Source organism: Rhinopithecus bieti, unplaced genomic scaffold, assembly GCF_001698545.2.
Source record: "Rhinopithecus bieti isolate Rb0 unplaced genomic scaffold, ASM169854v2 scaffold_26813, whole genome shotgun sequence".
In the NCBI taxonomy this organism is placed as follows: Eukaryota; Metazoa; Chordata; class Mammalia; order Primates; family Cercopithecidae; genus Rhinopithecus; species Rhinopithecus bieti.
In genome coordinates this window covers 483,566-502,372 of record NW_016812144.1, presented here as the reverse complement: position 1 = coordinate 502,372, position 18,807 = coordinate 483,566, and positions in this window count along the sequence as shown.

Below are 18,807 nucleotides of genomic sequence, written 5' to 3'. Positions count from 1 at the left end.
CTCTTTTCACATAGTGGAAACGGAGGCACAGGAGGAGAAGGAGGTTGGCCAAGTTCACACAGAGGTAAGCGGCAAAGCTGGGGCCTGACCTGGGTTCCCTGAGACCCTGGCCTTGGTGCAAAACGCTGCACCCTCCCGGGGCAGGGGTAAAACACATGTCATCCTGCTTTCCGAACAAAACAGCGGCACCAGGCTTTTACATGTTAAACATTTGGTTTCTTTTTAAACGTTTTCATCAGCTGTCCTCTGGGCTTTAAAAATAGAGCCAGTCAGACGCAGGCAGGAGCTAAGTCAGGGAGCCAGCCTGAATATTCAGCTCCAGGGTACAAGAGCACCAGGAAAGGGCAAAGCCTGATGAATTAACCCATGTCCCCAAGCAGACACAGAGCTGGCGCCTCGTTCCACTTCCTGTGGCTTCCTCCAGGCCTGGGAATCTGCGGAAGGGATGCCATGCCCGAAGGGAAGCAGGGTACAGTGTCCAGGCCCAGCAGGACCTATGCCGAGTCTCTGGGATTTGGGAGAAATGGGTCAGAAGCTCCCCAGTGAGGTGAGATGGGCCAACTACCTTGGGTTTGCCTCTTCCAGGAAGCCCTCCAAGTTTTCAAAGTGCTTCATCTCCCAGGAGAGCCATAGAGAACTACTTTCTCTTTCTTGCTGCTTGGCTCCTTCAAATACACCCTTTGCCCCACCCAAGTGGCTGCCCTACCCCTCCCTGGAGTTCAAGGCTACGAAAGGGCTGTGGGGTCCTTGACCTTGCCTAACCCTGGGTTTCCCCACGCTGTGAGATTGGCTGGTTGGTTCTCACAGCTGTTTATTTACCCATCCTGCAGGTGCTCGCTCTGTAGGGTGCAGATGAGGCTGAGAAGGGCGGGCTGTCACCTTGAGGGTGTTTATAATCACCCAGGAACAGGGGAACAGGGTGTGTGCATCACTGTGGCAGGAGGCTGATGACCCAAGATGCCATAACAAGATAAAGCCACAGGAGAGGGCCAGGCGGAGACAGGCGAGGCCAACAGAGACCCTGCCACCTCGCCTGCTCTCCCACCTGCCCCGCCCCTGGCTGCGTGCACAGTCTCATGGGCCTGTTCAGCCCCTCCAAGGCCACCTCCCTCCTGCCCTGGGTCATCAGGCCCGACCTCTCTTCCCCATCACCGCCACCTCCCTGGGCTAGCTGATTCCCACTGCTCCTTCACGTCCCATTTAAACATCCCTCCCCAGCCAGGCACAGTGGCTCACGCCTGTAATCCCAGCACTTTGGGAGGCCGAGATGGGGGAATTGCGAGGTCAGGAGATCAAGACCATCCTGGCTAACACGGTGAAACCCCGTCTCTACTAAAAATACAAAGAATTAGCCGGGCGAGGTGGCAGGCACCTGTAGTTCCAGCTACTAGAGAGGCTGAGGCAGGAGAATGGCGTGAACTCGAGAGGCGGAGCTTGCAGTGAGCCGAGATTGTGCCACTGCACTCCAGCCTGGGCAACAGAATGAGACTCCGTCTCAAAAATAAATAAATAAATAAATAAATAAATAAATAACAAATCGCCCTCCCTGCCTTAGGAGGTGGCAACGAATGAGTCAGCAAGGAAGGGCTCGGGGGAGGACGGTCCAAGTTTAAGCAGAAGATGCTCTTTGAGAGACCTGAGACTTATAGATGCCATGAGAGGGCTGAGCTTGCACTGAGGGTTGGGAGGAAGAGCATCTGGGAGAGGAAAGAACAGGCACAGGAGCTTGAGGGGGAGCACGGAGGCCCAAGAGGCAGTGCCAATGGACAAACAATGAGACCACAGTGAGGACTCGGGCTTCTGCCCTAGTAAAGTGTGAGCCATGAGAGGGTTTTGAGCAGAGGAGGGAGAACAGTTGCCTTAGGCCAGGGGAGAACAGACCCTAGGGGGCAAGGGTGGGAGCAGGAGCCAGCTAGGAGCTGACCCAGGGCCACAGTGATGGTGGGTAGATCACTTGAGGTCCGGAGTTCAAGACCAGCCTGGCCAACATGGTGAAACCCTGTCTCTACTAAAAATACAAAAAATTAGCTAGGCGTGGTGGCAGGTGCCTATAATCCCAGCCACTTGGGAGACTGAGGCAGGAGAACTGCTTGAACCCAGTAGGCAGAGGTTGCAGTGAGCCGAGATTACACCACTGCACTCCAGCCTGGGCAACAGAGTGAGACTCCATCTCAAAAAAAAAGAAAAAGGAAAAGAAAGGAAATCTTATTCAGCCACTGAAAGGAAAGGACAGGCACATACTACAAGGTGAATGAACCTGGACACCATGATCCTAAGTGGCAGAAACCAGCCGCACAAGCCCCCACAGCACCTGATTCCATTTATACGCAACGTCCAGAACAGGCAAACCTATGAATTAAGCAGGGTGGCGCAGGGCCTGGGAGAGGCAACAGGGAGTGACCACTGGTGGGTCTGAGTGGTGAAGAAGTTCTGGAACAAGACAGTGGTGCTGCTCACACCACATTATGAATGACCGTAATGCTACTGAATTGCACACTTTAAAATGGTTCAAATAGTAAATATGCATTTTGCCACAAATAAAAAAAAAATCAGCCCAAGGCCCACCACCTGGCCATAGGCTGCGTGAAGCCGTCCGGCCACGCTGGTGCTTTGCAGGCTTCCGGGTGGAAGGGTGCTGGCTCTTCCTTCCTGGGAGTCACGCTGTGGGGAGGAGAAAGGGGGTCTTCTCAGCCATGAGGGGCTGGGGGAGGGCCGGCTGGGCTGCCACAGCCAGGCAGCATGGGGTAGGACCATGGCAGGGGTTTCGGGCCTCTCCCTGGCCCAGCCTCTTAGCCACCCCCAGCTGCAGGACCCTGGGTGAGTGGCTCCCTCTCTGGGCTCCAGACACCTGTCTCAAAAACAGCATGGGACCAGAGAGAGCAGTTCCAGGGGTCTCTCTCTTCTTGTCCGAGAGTCTGGAACCAGATGTCCTCTGCTGACTCATGGGAATGTTGGAACAGCCAGCACAGGCTATCCCAGGACCGTCCCCCGAGCCACAGCAGCCAGCGTCCTCCTCACACCAGGCCCTCAGACCCCATATTCCCAATGCTGGGATGTATCCCAACGTATAAGGCAGTGCTTCTTAATATTTTCTGGATCACACATTTCTTTGAGAATTAGAAAAACCAATCACACTCTTCCCAGAAGAGCGCCCTGAGCAGAGTAAAGAGCCTGTTTATGACATGGAGATGAAAAGCAGCTGTGCAGTGTCAGAGGCACCAAAGCCCAAATCCTGGCCGTGCTGGGACTCACCATGCCTGCGCATCTCAGGTTCTTCCATCTGTGAAGTGGGTGTGTTAATAGCACCCACCTCACGGATTAGATGAGATCATTCTTGCACGTCACTTAGGAGATGCTTGGCACTCAATGAATGTTGGCAAGCCCACACTCTGCAACCTTCCCAAAGACTGCCTCCTCCCAGCCTTCACCTCCCCTCCCTGCCTCTGTCCTCCCCTCCCTGCCTGTCCTCCCCCACCCTGCCTCTGTCCTCCCCCTCCCTGCCTCTGTCTTCCCCTCCCTGCCTCTGTCTCCCTTCTCCCTGCCTCTATCCTCCCCCCTCCTGCCTCATCCTCCCCGTCCTGCCTTTGTCCTCCCCTCCCTGCCTGTCCCCTCCCTCTCCTGGCTCTTTAATCCCCCTCCCTGCCTCTGCTCTGTCCTCCCTCTCCCTACCTCTATCCTCCCCTCCCTGCTCTATCCTCCCCCTCCCTGCCTTTGTCCTCCCCCTCCCTGCCTGTCCTCCCTCTCCCTGCCTCTGTCCTCCCTCTCCCTGCCCTGTTGCCCTGCCTTCCAAATGCCATTTCTCATATCCATTCTCATCCCCATTTCCACTGCCAGGGAAGCAATGGTGTTTGCACCTTGGTCTTCTAATCCAACAAGCTTACCAAACTCTTCATTCGTTCTTTTTTTTTCTTTTCTAATGAGATAATCATACTGTCTACAAAACAATTAACTTTATCTATTTTTCAGTGTTTCAATATTGTAACTAGTCCATGTATATCTGGAAATAACAATCTCTTTTTTGAACTGTTCAAGTCTACATACATATATATCTTGTTAGAGGGTGGATATAGATTCTGATTAATTCTAGATGTTGGTAGAATAAGGCTAAGTAGGTGTGTGAAAATACTGAGGGATGCCAGGCATGGTGGCTCACGCCTGTAATACCAGTACTTTGGGAGGCTGAGGCAGGCAAATCATTTGAGGTCAGGAGTTCGAGACCAGCCTGGCCAACATGGTGAAACCCTGTCTCTACTAAAAATACAAAAAGTTAGCTGGGCATTGTGGCACGCACCTGTAGTTCCAGCTACTCGCCAGGCTGAGGCAGGAGAATCACTTGAACCTGGGAGGCAGAGGTTGCAGTGAGCTGAGACCACACCACTGTACTCCAGCCTGGGAGACAAGAGCAAAACTCCGTCTCAAAAAAAAAAAAAAGAAAAAAAGAAAAGAAAAGAAAATCTCCAGAAAAATGGAAATAGAATGTATAACTCGTAAACTATTAGAGGGAAAACTGAAATGGGAAAAATGAAATCAACCCAACAAATATCAGGAAAGAGAAGAAAAACAAAACACGGGAAGTAGAAAATAAAAACTTATATAAAAGGAGTAAGTTCAAACATTTCAATAATCACATGTGATAAATGTGAATGGGTTAAATTCACCATTCAGGAGTCTCCCTAGACAAAAAACCTATAGGACCTATATAGATTTGAACAGTTCAAAAAAGAAATTGTATTACATCTGTCAGATTTTTTTTTTTTTTTTTTTTTTGTTTTGAGGTGGAGTCTCCCTATGTCGCCAGGCTGGAGTGCGAGTGGGCCGGATCTCAGCTCACTGCAAGCTCCGCCTCCTGGGGTTTTATGCATTCTCGCTGCCGCAGCCTCCCGAGTAGCTGGGACTTACAGGCCGCCCAGCCACCTCGCCTGGCTAGTTTTTGTATTTTATAGTAGAGACGGGGTTTCACCGTGTTAGCCAGGGATGGTCTCGATCTCCTGACCTTTCGTGGATCCGCCGTCTCGGCCTCCCAAAGTGCTGGGATTACACGGCTTGAGCACACCGCGCCCCGGCCCCTAAACATCTGTCCAATTTCTGAGAAAATATATTAAGGTCTCTCACTCTAATTGTAAAATTGCCCATTCCTCTTTATAGTTCTGTCAGTTTTTGTGTTAAATATTTTGAAACTATGTTAAGGGCATAAGATTTCATAATTTTTATTTTGATGGTAGACCTGGTCTCTTAGCAACATGAATTCAAATTTCCGCCTTTTTAATATAGTTTTTGCCTTGAGCCTCTGTTTTGTCTGATATTGGGACATATGCTCACCAATAGCTTTTTGTTAGGATTTTATAAATTAGACTCTTTTTCTACTCACCCCACCTCTACTCTCCTATTTAGAATCTTCCCTGGGCCATTAAGGCATTTATATGTGTTTTTTGAAGGCAGGATTTCTTTTTTTTTTTTTTTTTTTTTTTTTTGGTCTAGGGAGACTCCTGAATAGGTGAATTTAACCCATTCACATTTATTGTATGTGATTATTGAAATGTTTGAACTTATTCCTTTTATATAAGTTTTTATTTTCTATCTCCCATATTTTGTTTTGTGTCTCTTTCCTGATATTTGTTGGATTATTTTCCCATTTCAGTTTTCCATCTAATACTTTATAAGTTATACATACTACTCCTATTTTTCTGGAGATTTCCCTTAACATTTTCACATACATACTTAACCTTATTTTAGGAATATCTACCATTAATCAGAATCTATATCCACTCTCTATCAAGACAAGAACTTTAGCACACATTTACTCTCTACTGCTCCACAAACTCCTCAATGCTTTAATTGATAATATCTAATATTTTAGTTGAAGATTGTTATTAATTTTCAAGCAATCAACATTTACTTAGATTTAATATGTTTTATTAGTTTCTTTGCTCATCATTGTTTCTTGTATTCCACTTCTTTTTCAAGACAGGGTCTTCCTCTGTCACTCAGGCTGGGGTGCAGTGGAGCAATCACAGCTAACTGCAACCTCAAACTCCTAGGCTCAAGTGATGCTCCCGCCTAAACCTCCCAAGTTGCTGGGACCACAGGCAAGCACCACCATGCCCAGCTAATTTTGCTACTTTTTGTAGACATGGGGTTTCACTATGTTTCCCCAGCTAGTTTCAAACTCCTAGCCTCAAGCAATCCTCCTGCCTTGGCCTCCCAAAGTGCTGGGATTATAGGCATGAGCTACCGCACTCAGCCTCCGTTTCTTGGATTACTTTCTCTTCTTGCTAGGCTAGGCACATCATTTAACAATTCTTTCAAAAAGGAATTTTATCAGTGCTAAACATCTTAGATACTGCATATCTCAGTATGTGTTTTTATCCTTGTATTTGGCTGCATTTAGAATTCTTGAGTTTGAAATTATTTTTCTTCAGGTTTTAAAGATAATTACTTCTTTTTTTTTTTTTTCTGGCTTCCTGTATCCCATTATTTTGCAAGTCATCTGTTTTCAGTCTGAAATATTTAGAATCTTTTCTATCCCCAGTGTTATAAAATTTCAACATGTCTGTCCAGTAGAGGCTCCCTCTTCATTCATCCTGACAGGCACTGGCAGAGTTCTGGGACACTGCCAATCTCAGCACTGGAAAATTTCTTCCCCTGCATTCTTTTGGTTGTGTCTTCTGGGACCAGAAAATGAAACTTTGACTCTGTCCTTCATGTCTCCTGACTTTTATTCTGTGCTTTCCATCTCTTTGTCCTTTCATGCTGCATTCTAGAAGTCCTCAGCTCAACCTCTCGCTCATTTATTTGCTCTTCAGCTGTATCCATTCTGCTATTCAGCCCATTTATGGAGTTTTTCAATGACCAGATTTTAACTTTCTAGATTCTCTAGTTGATCTTTTTGGGGATCCAATAGCCTGTCCCATCTCTCCAGGGATACAGATTACACCTTTCGAAGTCCTCATCCTGGTACATTAACTCCCTTTCCTTGGGTGTCAATTCTGTCATTGAGGAGTTTGCTGCCTGTCATTCACAGGCTCATCTTTGTATCTGAGGCTCGTGGTTAGCCAATCTGCAAGCACCACAGCTCTCTCCCACAGCCTGCCCCACTCGTGGGGTAGCAGAATGCACCACCAGCCGCTACCTAATGTTCTGTGCATGGGGGCCTCCATTCTCCCTAAACACACCAGCCTTCCAGGACAGTGCCTGCCCCTTCAAGCCTTGCACTCACATTACTTCTGATGACTGCTCTCTCAAAACACAGGCACCTGTGTTCTCTGCTTGGTCTGGGTATGTGCGGGGGTTGTGTGTGGTGGTGGTGGTCAGGAAGAGGGGTGAATTCACCTGTGGCTCCTACTGAGTACCTTGAACAATCATCCCATCAGGGCCCAGGGGCCTACAGTGGCCCCAACTTTTTGCAGCAGCCAGTCCTCTCCCACCACTGGCCCCAGCCTCTCCTGCCTTTAAGGCCTTCAGCATAGTGTCTGGTCAACCGAGTGCACCAGTCTTGTTTTCAACGTGGTTATATTTTGTCCCTTAGAGGATTTGGGATGATGGGGGAGGCTTCAGTGTGAGTCACCTGCTACTCCATCCCTTTCTATTTCTTGCATGCCTCTGGGCATCTTAATCTCTGCAGCCTGAGGTGCTGGGCATCAGCCCTGGAGTCGAGCTGAACCTGGGCTGCACCTTCTCAGCATGACTCTTCACAGAATTGAGAGAGTCTATGTGGGCCGGGCACTGTGGCTCACGCCTGTAATCCCAACACTTTGGGAGGCCGAGTTGGGTGGATCACCTGAGGTCAGGAGTTCAAGAACAGCCTGACCAACATGGTGAAACCCCGTCTCTACTAAAAATACAAAAATTAGCCAGGCATGGTGGCTCACGCCTGTAGTCCCAGCTACTCGGGAGGCTGGGGCAAGAGAATTGCTTGAACTTGGGAGGGGCTGAGGTTGCAGTGAGCAGAGATAGCACCATCACACTCCAGCCTGGATGACAGAGTGAGACTCTGTCTCAAAAAAAAAAAAAAGAAAAAAGTCTATGTGAACCTTACTTCATGCTCACCAGGAGGATTCATGACGTGACGAAGTGTCCAGCATCAGCTCGATACATGTAGGATCCTCTCCCTGTTTCTCTTTCCACTGCCCTGGAAAGTCAACTCCTTCTCTGGCGTCAGTTTGCAGTTGGTGGTCTATAGGCAGTGAGGGCTGTAGGGGACAGAAGAGAGAGACTACGGGGGGACTAAAGTCTTCGGGGACCTTTTAGGAGAAGGAAGAGATAGGCAGGGCCTTCAAGGAACAACAGGCTTGAAATAAGTGGGGAGGGAAGGAAGAGATTCAGGCTGGAGGTGGGGGCAGGCGGGAAGGACAGACCAAGGTGAGGTGTGGGAATGTCAGGGAAAACCATTGTCTGCTTTGTTTAGGCAGATGTCAGGGTCTCAGATGCCATACGGAGCCAGGAGGTGACAAACCGGTGACCAGGGCTGGGTCTGAGAGGGGCGGGGACTGAATCCTGGGGCAGGACGTTTAGTCAGGTTACTGCCCAACCAGCCTGGCCGTCTGTGACCACCTCCTGAGGACTTGCGGTGGAGGATATAAAAGCATCCTGATAAAATACGGTGAGCCACCAAAGCGCTTCTGAGGACTGCCAGCTTGCAACCTCTGGCGTGTGTGGGCGCTCAGTGCTGGCACCATGGGAGGGGCCCGCAGCAAATGGAACCTACCATGAGAACAGGGACCCATGGATGTCTTTGAGCACCTGCCTCCCTCCTAGCCAGGCCCGTGCAAGACCCCAGCCACTCCCCAGTCTGTCTCTGGAGCCTCAAACGCCCACAGCACTTCTCTCTTTTAGGTGCAGTCACAGCTCAGGTGATTCATCTTGCCCCTCGGCCAACCAAGTGGTTGAGGTCCCCAGGGCCTGCCCACAAGAGCTTCTAGAACGTGCCTGGGGTCAGAAAGAGATGCTGATCATTAGGAACATCCTTATGGGACCAGAACATGGGGCAGGTCTGGTTTGGGTGGTGACTGCAGGCCGCAAGGGAGGCTCCTCTAGGGAGGCAGTGAGGGCTTAAGCATCCAGAGCCAGTCCTCTGGCATCATCCAGTGGCCATTCGTGTGAACTGCAGCCTCACGCCACTGCCTGATCATTCTCTAAAGAGCCAAAACTGCCAGGAGTCAGCAGAAAACCAGGGTGAGAACACAGGATTTCTGCCCACACCCTGTTTGCAGCCCAGGCTGCATCTCTTCAGCCCTGCTTCTCTCTAAATTTTAAGGAGACTGATTATTGCTGGGTTCCTTTAGGCCCTGACCTGTGGGTACAAGCCAGCCTTGCCAAATCTAATCAAGGACTTTTTTTTTTTTTTTTTGGTAATTTTACCCAAATTGCCAACAGGGCAGAGACAATCCGTGCACAGGCAACTTGCTTACTATCTGAACGTATTTCTACCCTTAAGAGTCATCTTGTTACAACCCTGGCATACACTGGCTTAGGGCCTGTAAGAGCCCAGAAGAAAAGAGTCTTTTTCGGACTGTAGCTCGTGGAGACCCAGCCTCTCCCTCTCCAAAGCCGCAGGGCACCCTCAGTCTAGCCTCCCAGGCCTGGGCAGCTCTGGATAAAGGTATCACTGCAAAAGCTGCTGCTGACACAGCCCACACTGCCTCCCCGCTGCAGGGAAGAAGAGCCAGGGCTTGTGCAGAAAACACCGGTAAAGACAGGTGAGAGGCAGGTGCAAAGCCGCAGGTGAGGCATGCGAGGAGACCTAGGAGCCCAGAGTACCAGGGAGATGGGGAGGGCCAGGTCCTGAAGGGTCTTCTTCCAGTGCTAAGCTAAGGAGATCCCACTTCATCCCTAACATGACAGGGAGCTGTGGGTGGGCTAGAGGTGCAGCCCAAGGCCCAGCTGCAACCTGCACAAAGCCCTGACTTGGAAGCAGAGCGACTTTCCTCTTCAAGCCTCCTTAAGGTCTTGCTAGTGGTGGGTGCTTGAAGTTTGTGACTGGAGACAAGAAGGTTTCTGCTGGCCAAGGGTGAGCCCCCTACCCTGGTAGGCTGCTTACGGGTCCTCAGTCTGGCTAGCACCCTGGGCCCATCAGACATTTGTCCACAGCAGCCTGGGGCATAAGGAGAAGAAGAGCTAGCCCAGGAGGGCAAGAAGAGCACGTGGGGAACGGGGCCCTACCCCATTCTTTCCCCACAGCTGCCTGTACCCATGCACCTCCCCATCATAAGCACGCACTAGCAGTCATTTGAAGGGGGCTGTGCTGCCACCTGGTGGCCACACCACGACAATGCCCCTGGAAGGACTCCAAGTTCCTGTGGAAGGCCTCTCGTCCCCACTTAAGACTCCCTCCCCCGAACCCACTGCCTTGCTTTACAGAGGAAGTCAGTTTCCCCAGTTGAGCAGCAACATTCTGGAATAAATGTCCCTATTTCCTTCAACCCTTTCTCATGGACGCGGACCCACTCTCATTTGTCAGCAGAGGAAGTGGGCTCAGAGAACTGTCACACAGCAAGTCGGTGGCAGCGCCAGGCCCTGTCCTGCAGACGCCCTGTCCCTCCCTCCTCTGCAGCAAACTCTGGGGGCTGAGCTCCCCCTCCAGCCTTGCTTGCTGTGTGGCTTGGGGGCTTGCCAATGAGCCTCTCTGAGTCCTGGTTTCCTGGGGGTGACACCACGACGCAGGATGTAGGAAGGGTTAAATGAGGCACAGGTGTGACAGAATCAGGTGCACATGTGAAAACTCAGATAACTGGAAAACAGCAAATAACTGTTCCCTATTAACTACAACTAATCACTACTTTTTTTAAATTGCCAATTAAAATTCAGTCTTTCCATTAAAGTGGTCTTCGGTTTAACTCAGGCTCTTTGGGGGAAGCATTGAGTCTGTTCAGAGTTTCCATGCTCTGGAGGGGCTGATGGTCCCTCTGCGCTTGAGAGGGTCTCCTCCATTTCCTTCCCTGCCACGGGGGCATCTGGATCCAGGAGCTGGTTTCTGCTTCGGGGCTTGTCCGTGCTGCCAGGTTTCAGGGGATGGGCCTCCGCGCTGCCTGCTCTGCCGTCAAGCTCCTGAAGCTCAGCGAGGGGCCTGCTCCCAAGGCCCAGCCAGTGAAGTCCTGCCTGGGCTCCGCGGGTTCTCTGAGCCCCTCAGGTCTGGCTGCAGCTCCCATCTGACCCCAGACTGCATGGTCCCCTGCAGCCCTCAGCCCCAGCTCACTTCATCAAGTAGGCAGTTGCCTACCAAAGTTCCTGACCGTGGTTCCTCCACGAGCACACAGGATCCCCTGGATTTTTCCTTTCCAGGCTGAGGGAGAGCAGGGGGCCTTGCGACCCTACCTGGCGGTCACCTGTTCAACCTCTCTCATGCCATGCAGAACCGGCCCCTCACGAGCCGGGGTTTCTGTGGGATTACTGTTCTCTTGTTCATACCCCCAACACATACACCTACTATTGAACCAAGACAAATGGGGGTCACTTCCCAGCGCCCTGGCTCACCCTCCAACAGTGTGGCCCCTCTGAGACTCTCCTCCCACCCAGGACCAGAGGCAGATTTCAGGCTAGTGGGAACTTTCCCCAGGTCATCTCCTTCTTCCCTACCCATGGACTTCCTGTCCTGGATGACACCTGCCCTACCTTCCCACGGGGTGGTGGGGGTCATCACTTGGCCTGATTGGCAGGATTGCAGGGAAGAAAACTGGGGCAACAGGAGTTGTCTACAAAGTGCTGTCTCCATTGCATATGTAAGCGCCTGGCCAGTCACACGGTGGAAGATCGATTTGCTCCCATCCCCTTCTCCTCACCCTCCCCGGCCCCAAGACTGACAACTGAGGCCACCTCAGTGGCTGGGCCTGCCCCTCTGGCCTCTAAGAATTGGCCTGCTCTGGCCTGACCCTTTCTGCCTGTCCTGTAGTTTTGCTGCAAGCTAAGCACCTGGAACCCCCTTCAGACGGAAGCCCAGCTCCAGACCCCAGGCCCTGCTTCACCCAGGAACACCTGGGCCCCAAGAGAATGCCAGGCCAGAGGACAGTGCCAGGAGGCCACAAGCATAGCCCCAGCATGGCCACCGCCTAGGGCAGCCCCAGCAGGCCTGGCAACGCAGAGATGGCTCGCGCCATCCCCAACTGGGGACAGCTCCAGAGGGTGGTTCTGTGGCCGTGAAATGTGCTGATCACAGTGGCGGGGCACAGTAAGTGCTAAGGAAACAGCTATTGTCGAAGTGATGCTGGATCGGGTCCCAACAAATGGGGAACTCTGACCCAGAAAATTAAAGACACTCCATGTTCTGCCCTGAAGCCCGAGGCCAGCCTGGAGGACTCCAGTCCGCACCACTTGGGGTGTGTGTGTTTGTGTGCATGGCGCACACACGTGTGTCCCCTTCATCTCTGCCTCATCCTCATCCCGGCTGCCATATTTTGAGCCCTATCTATATGCCGGGCGCTCAGAGACAGATGTACTTAGAATGTCCATTTCACAATTAAAAAAACACCCCCACTGAGGCTCAGGCACAGATGCAGAGCACAGAGGTCTGCGGGGGGTTGGGAAGGGAGTTGGGGGGGCGCCCACCCTTCCTCTGCTCTGGGCCTCCCTCCCTCCCCAGCATTTGGGCCCCTTGTGAATGAGGACACATTTTACAGAGTCATGTGACCCCCCCGTGACCACCCAGAGGCCCAAGTAAGAAGACCACATGATGGAACCCGAGGGCTGGAAAGTGCCACCAGTGCCACCCCAGGGTGCACAGGACGCTGAGCAGGCCCTGCCGCAGTACTCGCCACACAGCAGCCTCTGTCGCTTGTGGCAAGCAGGCCACATCCCCAGCCCATCTGTGCATTGGAGGGTTTACACCCAAATGCTGGAAGGAAACTTCATCTGGTGAGACTGCTTCCTCGCCTTCCCTCCAGGGCACTGGCCAGAGCCCCTCCAACATGAGTCATCGCCAGCCTGGGCCTGGCTGTTATTGACCTGGATGTCCTGGTGCGAAGCCTATTCTGCTTATGGTGACTTCAGACCAGGCCACCTGCCCCCTGAGCCTCACTGTGAGGCGTCACTGCACTCGTCACAGGCTCTGCTGCCAGGTTTGCCACCACCACCACCACCCCTCGCTATTTCTGAACCGTTTCTGCGACATCATCTGCCACCACTGTGGACCGGAGCTCAGCGGCTTGCTCGGAGCATGGGCATGGTGGGCCAGCTGCCCTGCCCTCCAGGGAGCATCCACAGGCTGGGAAGCAGAGGTGGACAGTGCAATGAGAGAGCAGGAAGGACGAGAAAGCCTGGTCAGGCTGTGTGAGCCCCTGGGGGTGAGCGTGCCCTGGGCCTCCCAGGCCCACGAGCTTTGCACATATGCGCATGGGTCCGTTTGAGCTGTGTTTCTGACACACGCAAGTGGAAGTCTGGATCCTGGAAGGGGGCTGAGAGGTGGCGGGGGGGCGTGGCGGGCAGCGAGGACCCCACCCAAGCTGGGTAGGGGCTGCAGTGGTGAAGCAGCCGGGGGACATGGGCCAATTGCCCACTGAGGCTAAAGCTGAAGGGACCTAGCACAAGAACGTCTCACACTGGGGCACGCTGGCCCACGTGCCACCTGCTAAGGCTCATTAAGGGGTTGCCCTCCGCCAGGGCGGGCTGCTGCCCAAGCGTGGCAGAGACCGGCTCCCCACAGCACAGGTGCAAATGGACTGACGCAGGATCCCCAGCAAGTTATGTGCCCTGGGAAGTGTGTGGTCTGAAGTCCTCACATCCCTCGGAGCCTGGAAGGGGGTGAGTGACAGGACAGAGGCTCAGCAAAGCTGGCCAAGGAATCTGTCCTTCTGAGGCACAGGACACCCTGCTGAGCCTGGCTCGGTGTGGGGGTCCCCACCAGCAGCGTGGGCAACCCCTGGGCCCTCTGGGGTGGAGAGGGGTAGAGGGCCCAGCCAGAAGGGCTCTGCGACATCATCCTTCACAAAAACGTCTGAGGAAAAGGCCACATGGACAAAAGGAGGGCCTCCTGAGAAACACTGAGCGAGGCTGACCCGGGTCGAACGCCGCGCAGCCTCAGGAACGTCACCACACCTCCCCAGCCTGCCTCCTCCCCGCCAGGTGGGAATGGAGCTGCCGTGGAGTGGAGAAGGATCAGAAGCTTTCCTCACATGCATGGCCTCATCTGGCCTGACGACCCCACGGGGTGAGGACTCGCAGTCTAGATGTGTCAAGAAGAGCTGGCCTAGGCTGGGGGACCTGGTCCACTGAGCCCTGGACAGGGCCGGGCTGCCCTCCCCTTGGGCTCAGGCACTTGAGGAGTCCATGTGGGAGATGCCAGGGGTCCCTCAGAAGGTGACCTGTGCTCGGCCCACCCCTGGTCAGAATCCCAGGTTCGGGGAACCATGAACCCCGGAGAGGTCTGAGGGCCCAGGAGCAGTGTCCCCATCCTCAGCAGGGTCCCCAGGGCAGGGGTAAGGCCGGGCAGCAGCGGCCCCTCCCCGAGAACAGGAGGACGCCCTGCATGGACAGGGATGAAGGGCCAAGGGGGAGCGGCATGGGGACAACGACAAGGCCCTCCTGCTGGAGGCCCCGCTGCTGAAGAGCAGGTGGGGGAGGCAGAGGCCTCCGCCCTCTGGCAGGACAGAGAAGCAGGGGCACATTCCCCACACACCTGAGCGTGCGGCCGCAATTCCTACACGCTCTGCAAACCTGCTTTCCCAGCGTCCTCTCCACCTGGGGGATGTCACCCCTTCCAGGAGCTCTGATCCTAGAGCTCTGAATCTTTCCAATATTTTCAAATGAATCACAACTTTCACCGAGAGCTGAGCCACTGAAAGGCCAGCCCGGTGGATAAGGGAGGGATACAGCTGACGTGCCATGGGGCAGAACCAGGCCTAGCTTTCCTAGCGGGGGTGGATCTTCTTATCTGGGGTTCAAAAACTGGTTCTGATGCAAAACACATGCTTCCCAAGCTTCCAAGAAAGTGACCTTCATTTCAATCAGAATTTTTTTTTGTTGAGATGGAGTTTTCTCTGCCGCCCAGGCTGGAGTGCAGTGGCGTGATCTTGGCTCACTGCAACCTCTGCCTCCCAGGTTCAAGTGATTCTCCTGCCTCAGCCGAGATCTCAAGTAGCTGGGATTACAGGCGCCCGCCACCACGCCTAGCTAATTTTTGTATTTTTAGTAGAGACAGGGTTTCACCATGTTGGCCAGGCAGGTCTCGAACTCCTGGCCTCAACGAATTCATCTGCCTCAGTCTCCCAAAGTTTTGGGCTCACAGGCGTGAGCCACCACACCCAGCCTCAATCAGGAGAATGTCGACACAATCATGAATTTGGGGTCCCGGTCGAGGTCAGTGCAATGGGGACAGCAGTAGCTGGCTGAGCATTCAGGTGCAGACGGCACCTCGCTTGTCAATGCCTGCTTCCCGTTTCCACCTCGGCAAGCACCTCCCCCCCAGCCCTGGGCCTCTGCAGGGCGCCTCAGCCAGAGGCTGGCCACTTCCTCCATGTGGGAGACTGTGCTGGGACCTGAGGCCCTCGGGGCCTCCTCCTGCTGCTCCACAGTGCCTTGGCAGCCCCTCAGTCATCCCTTGAAGCACTTGTCACCGTCACAGCAAGTTGATTTGAGACCATCTGTCAGGTGGGGTCATGTTCTGAAGCATTTTTGCCCCTGCAACTATTTTTTCTTCTTTAAATAAATTATGCAGCTGAAGCAGCTGCCCACCTCGGGGTGAGTGATGATAACTGAGCAGAGAACAAATGTGGCAATTTGGAGCATGGAGTTCCTAAACTGACCTTTAAAACTGATGGCAATTATCAGTCTAAAACAAAAGGTTTCAGAACAGTCCATCTACTGAAGGATTCAGAGCATGTTATTCTTGCGGACACTTGGTTGGGAGCTGATGGAGACTGCCCAGCCCTGCCCTGCCATATACTCAATGAAGATCCCCTGGCTGGGGCAAGAGGCAGGAGGGAATGTCCCCCAGTGGGGACCCGCCAGGCCCTGCCCCCCTCTTTGTGGACAAAAGGCCTCAGGGCCCCTCCACAGCTCCCTTGGTGTCAGTGAACACCAATCTCAGCGACCTGGCCCAAAGCCCTGCACCAAGTTGGACCCCAGGCCCGGGCCTCTCCCTGGGCAGGAGGAGGGAGGGAGAAACCAGGATGCGGCTGAGAAAATCCGGACAGGATTGAGTTTCTGTCATCACAAGGGCCCCCAGGATGGAAACAAGCCAAGTTCCTTTCTGTACCCCAAGTTATAGTCACAAATGTTTTCAGGGTGTGGCTGGCCCCAGGAGATGACTTGTGACTAGAGTCTTCTGAACCTCTCTGTGGGGCAGTCCCTCTCAACAGGGCGTGGAGCAGGTGGACAGGCCCTGCTGGGGACAAGAAAGGAGCTGCACATCACTCATTCTCCTGCTTCATTAGGAGGGACTTTCAGGACCCCACAGGTGAGACCTCAGACAGCAGGAAGAGGCAGAGGGACTCAGGAGCAGCTGGGCAGTCAGCATCCCAGGGTCAGTCTTCCTTTCAGAGCCATGTGGCAAGACAGCTAGGACTCCTCCAACCACCACCCTGCCTGGACCAGATGGTTTCAGATCATATGATGCAACCCCAAATATATTCCTGGTCCAGCCTCTCCCCTTCAACCCAAAGAAAAATGTCAGTTCAGCAGGTGGGGGACGTGCAGTAGAGATCTGCCTTTGGCCAAGTCTAGAGGAGTTCTTCCTCCTTAAGCTGGGGTGATGGAGCCTGGAGGAGTCCTCCCTTCCTAAGGTGGGTGATGGAGGATGGGTGATGGAGCCTGGAGGGGTCCTCCCTCCCTAACGTGGGTGATGGAGCCTGGAGGGGTCCTCCCTCCCTAAGGTGGGTGATGGAGCCTGGAGGGAACCTCCCTCCCTAAGCTGGGGTGATGGAGCCTGGAGGGGTCCTTCCTAAGCTGGGGTGATGGGGCCTGGAGGGGTCCTCCCTCCCTAAGGTGGGTGATGGAGCCTAAGCTCCTGAGACTATAAGAACAGGAACATCAAAAAGCTCAGCCAACCTTGGGCCATGAATGCTTTCCCTTTGTCTTCTCTCCTATCTGACCCTGCCTCCAGGGCAGCCCAAAGCATCTCTGTCATATAAGGCAGAGAGGCCTGCCAGGAGGGCCCCAGAGCTGGGGTGGATTAGGAACGTGGGCAACCCATGTTCCCTTCAAGGGCCATGATGGAAGAGTGGTCAGAGCAGTAAGGGGAAAGGCATAAGGATAAGAAAGTGGTCCCAAAACCTCTCCAAAGGGTAGTGGGGAGGTGGCTGGTTCAAGCTGTCAGTTAACAGTGGGTCAAAAGGAACAGAAGCTGAGGTTCTAACACCAGCCTTCCCCCACAGGGCTCCTGTAATCCTATAGAAACTTGGCCTTGGGAGAAGAGCAGAGGATGGGGGACCCTGCTCTGGGGCACTGGGGCGGATGCGGGAAGGAGGCACTTGAGAAAGCAGCCGAGTGTCTGGAGCCCATCTCCTAAACCTCACCAACCAGAGGGAGTGGGTGGCCCGAGGAGACCACCACTAAGGCCCATCTCCTAAGCCTCACCAACCAGAGCGGGGAGGTGCCCCGAGGAGACCACTGCTAGGGCCCACCCTGCGAGGCACGGGCTGAAGTCATGCCTTCCTCTGCCTGTCTTCAGTGCAGTGGAACTGCCCCCTTACAAGACCTGAAGCTGGGTCCCAAGGGGGCAGACGCTAGAGGGTCTTGAGGCAGGCCACAGCCTTGAGCTACACATGTGAACAGCATTTATTTTTCATGCACTCAACACACGTTCAAGCCTATGGACTCTCTGCTGGGCCCTGAGCAGGGCCCTGGGAACAGAGGTGTGAGAAACCTCTGAGCTGGTCGAGGCCAGGGCCAGTATCGTCCCCCAGCACAGAGCCTGGTGGCCGCTGTCACCTGGTGAGTGTTTGCTGAATACACAGAAGGTCGTGTGGGGGTGAGCAGGTTGGGCAGGGCAGCTGGAATAAGGGGTGCTGCGGCTGAGACCATGAGGGGGGCTCGTCCCCACCTGGAAGCACCTCAGTCGCCGGGTTCCTGTCCTCCTTGCTGATGGCTGCAGACTCTGGGAACAGGGAACTCCCCTCTGCCTCAGAGAACTTGCCTAGGGAGCGGAGAGGGCCACCAGTCCCCTGAACAGTGGCCTCAACTCCTCCCTGTCCTGAGCCCCTGGGCTTCTGGTAGCTTGGAGCCTGCTGCCTGAGGTCAGGCTGAATGGCCTGGGACCACATGTCTATTTCCAAGCGCCCAGACGGCCCAGCCCTGCCCTGTGATCAGGTTAAGGCCTGGCAGGGCTGGGGAAGGGAAGGGACATGCAGCAGGAGGTCATGGGGCCCAGGAGTCTGGGAGGGACCCCCAGACCAGCGTACTGGCCCCACAGGCCCCGAGCTGGGAGCCCTGAGGTCAGAGCCCCACAGAGGAGCCCAAAGCACAGTCCAGCTCAGCAGGGCCGCTTGCTGCTCGCAGAATGGCCTTCAGTAGCACCCATGAGTGTAGCCTGGGCAGGGGCTGGCAGCATAGCAGGTGCTGGTTGTGGCAGCGTGAAGAGGACATGCCCCGGCTGTCTGGCTCGCCTTGGCTGGTGGGTGGAAAGCGCACTCAGCTCAAGCAGTGAGACCTGAACGCAGCCACCTAGGGTGGAAATGTGGGTAATCCCAGGCAGGCATCTGGCTCAACCGAAACGAGTTTCCTCTGTAAAGCGTGACTGCACGCACACTGCCTCGCAGCGGGTGTGAGGATGGCACGACATGCAGCAAGGAGGCCCTCCATACGTGCAGCGAGCGCTCAGTCAACAGGGACTGACTGTGCAGGCCGCCGTCACCACCAGCGCTGCCAAGGGACATGTGCCCCGCC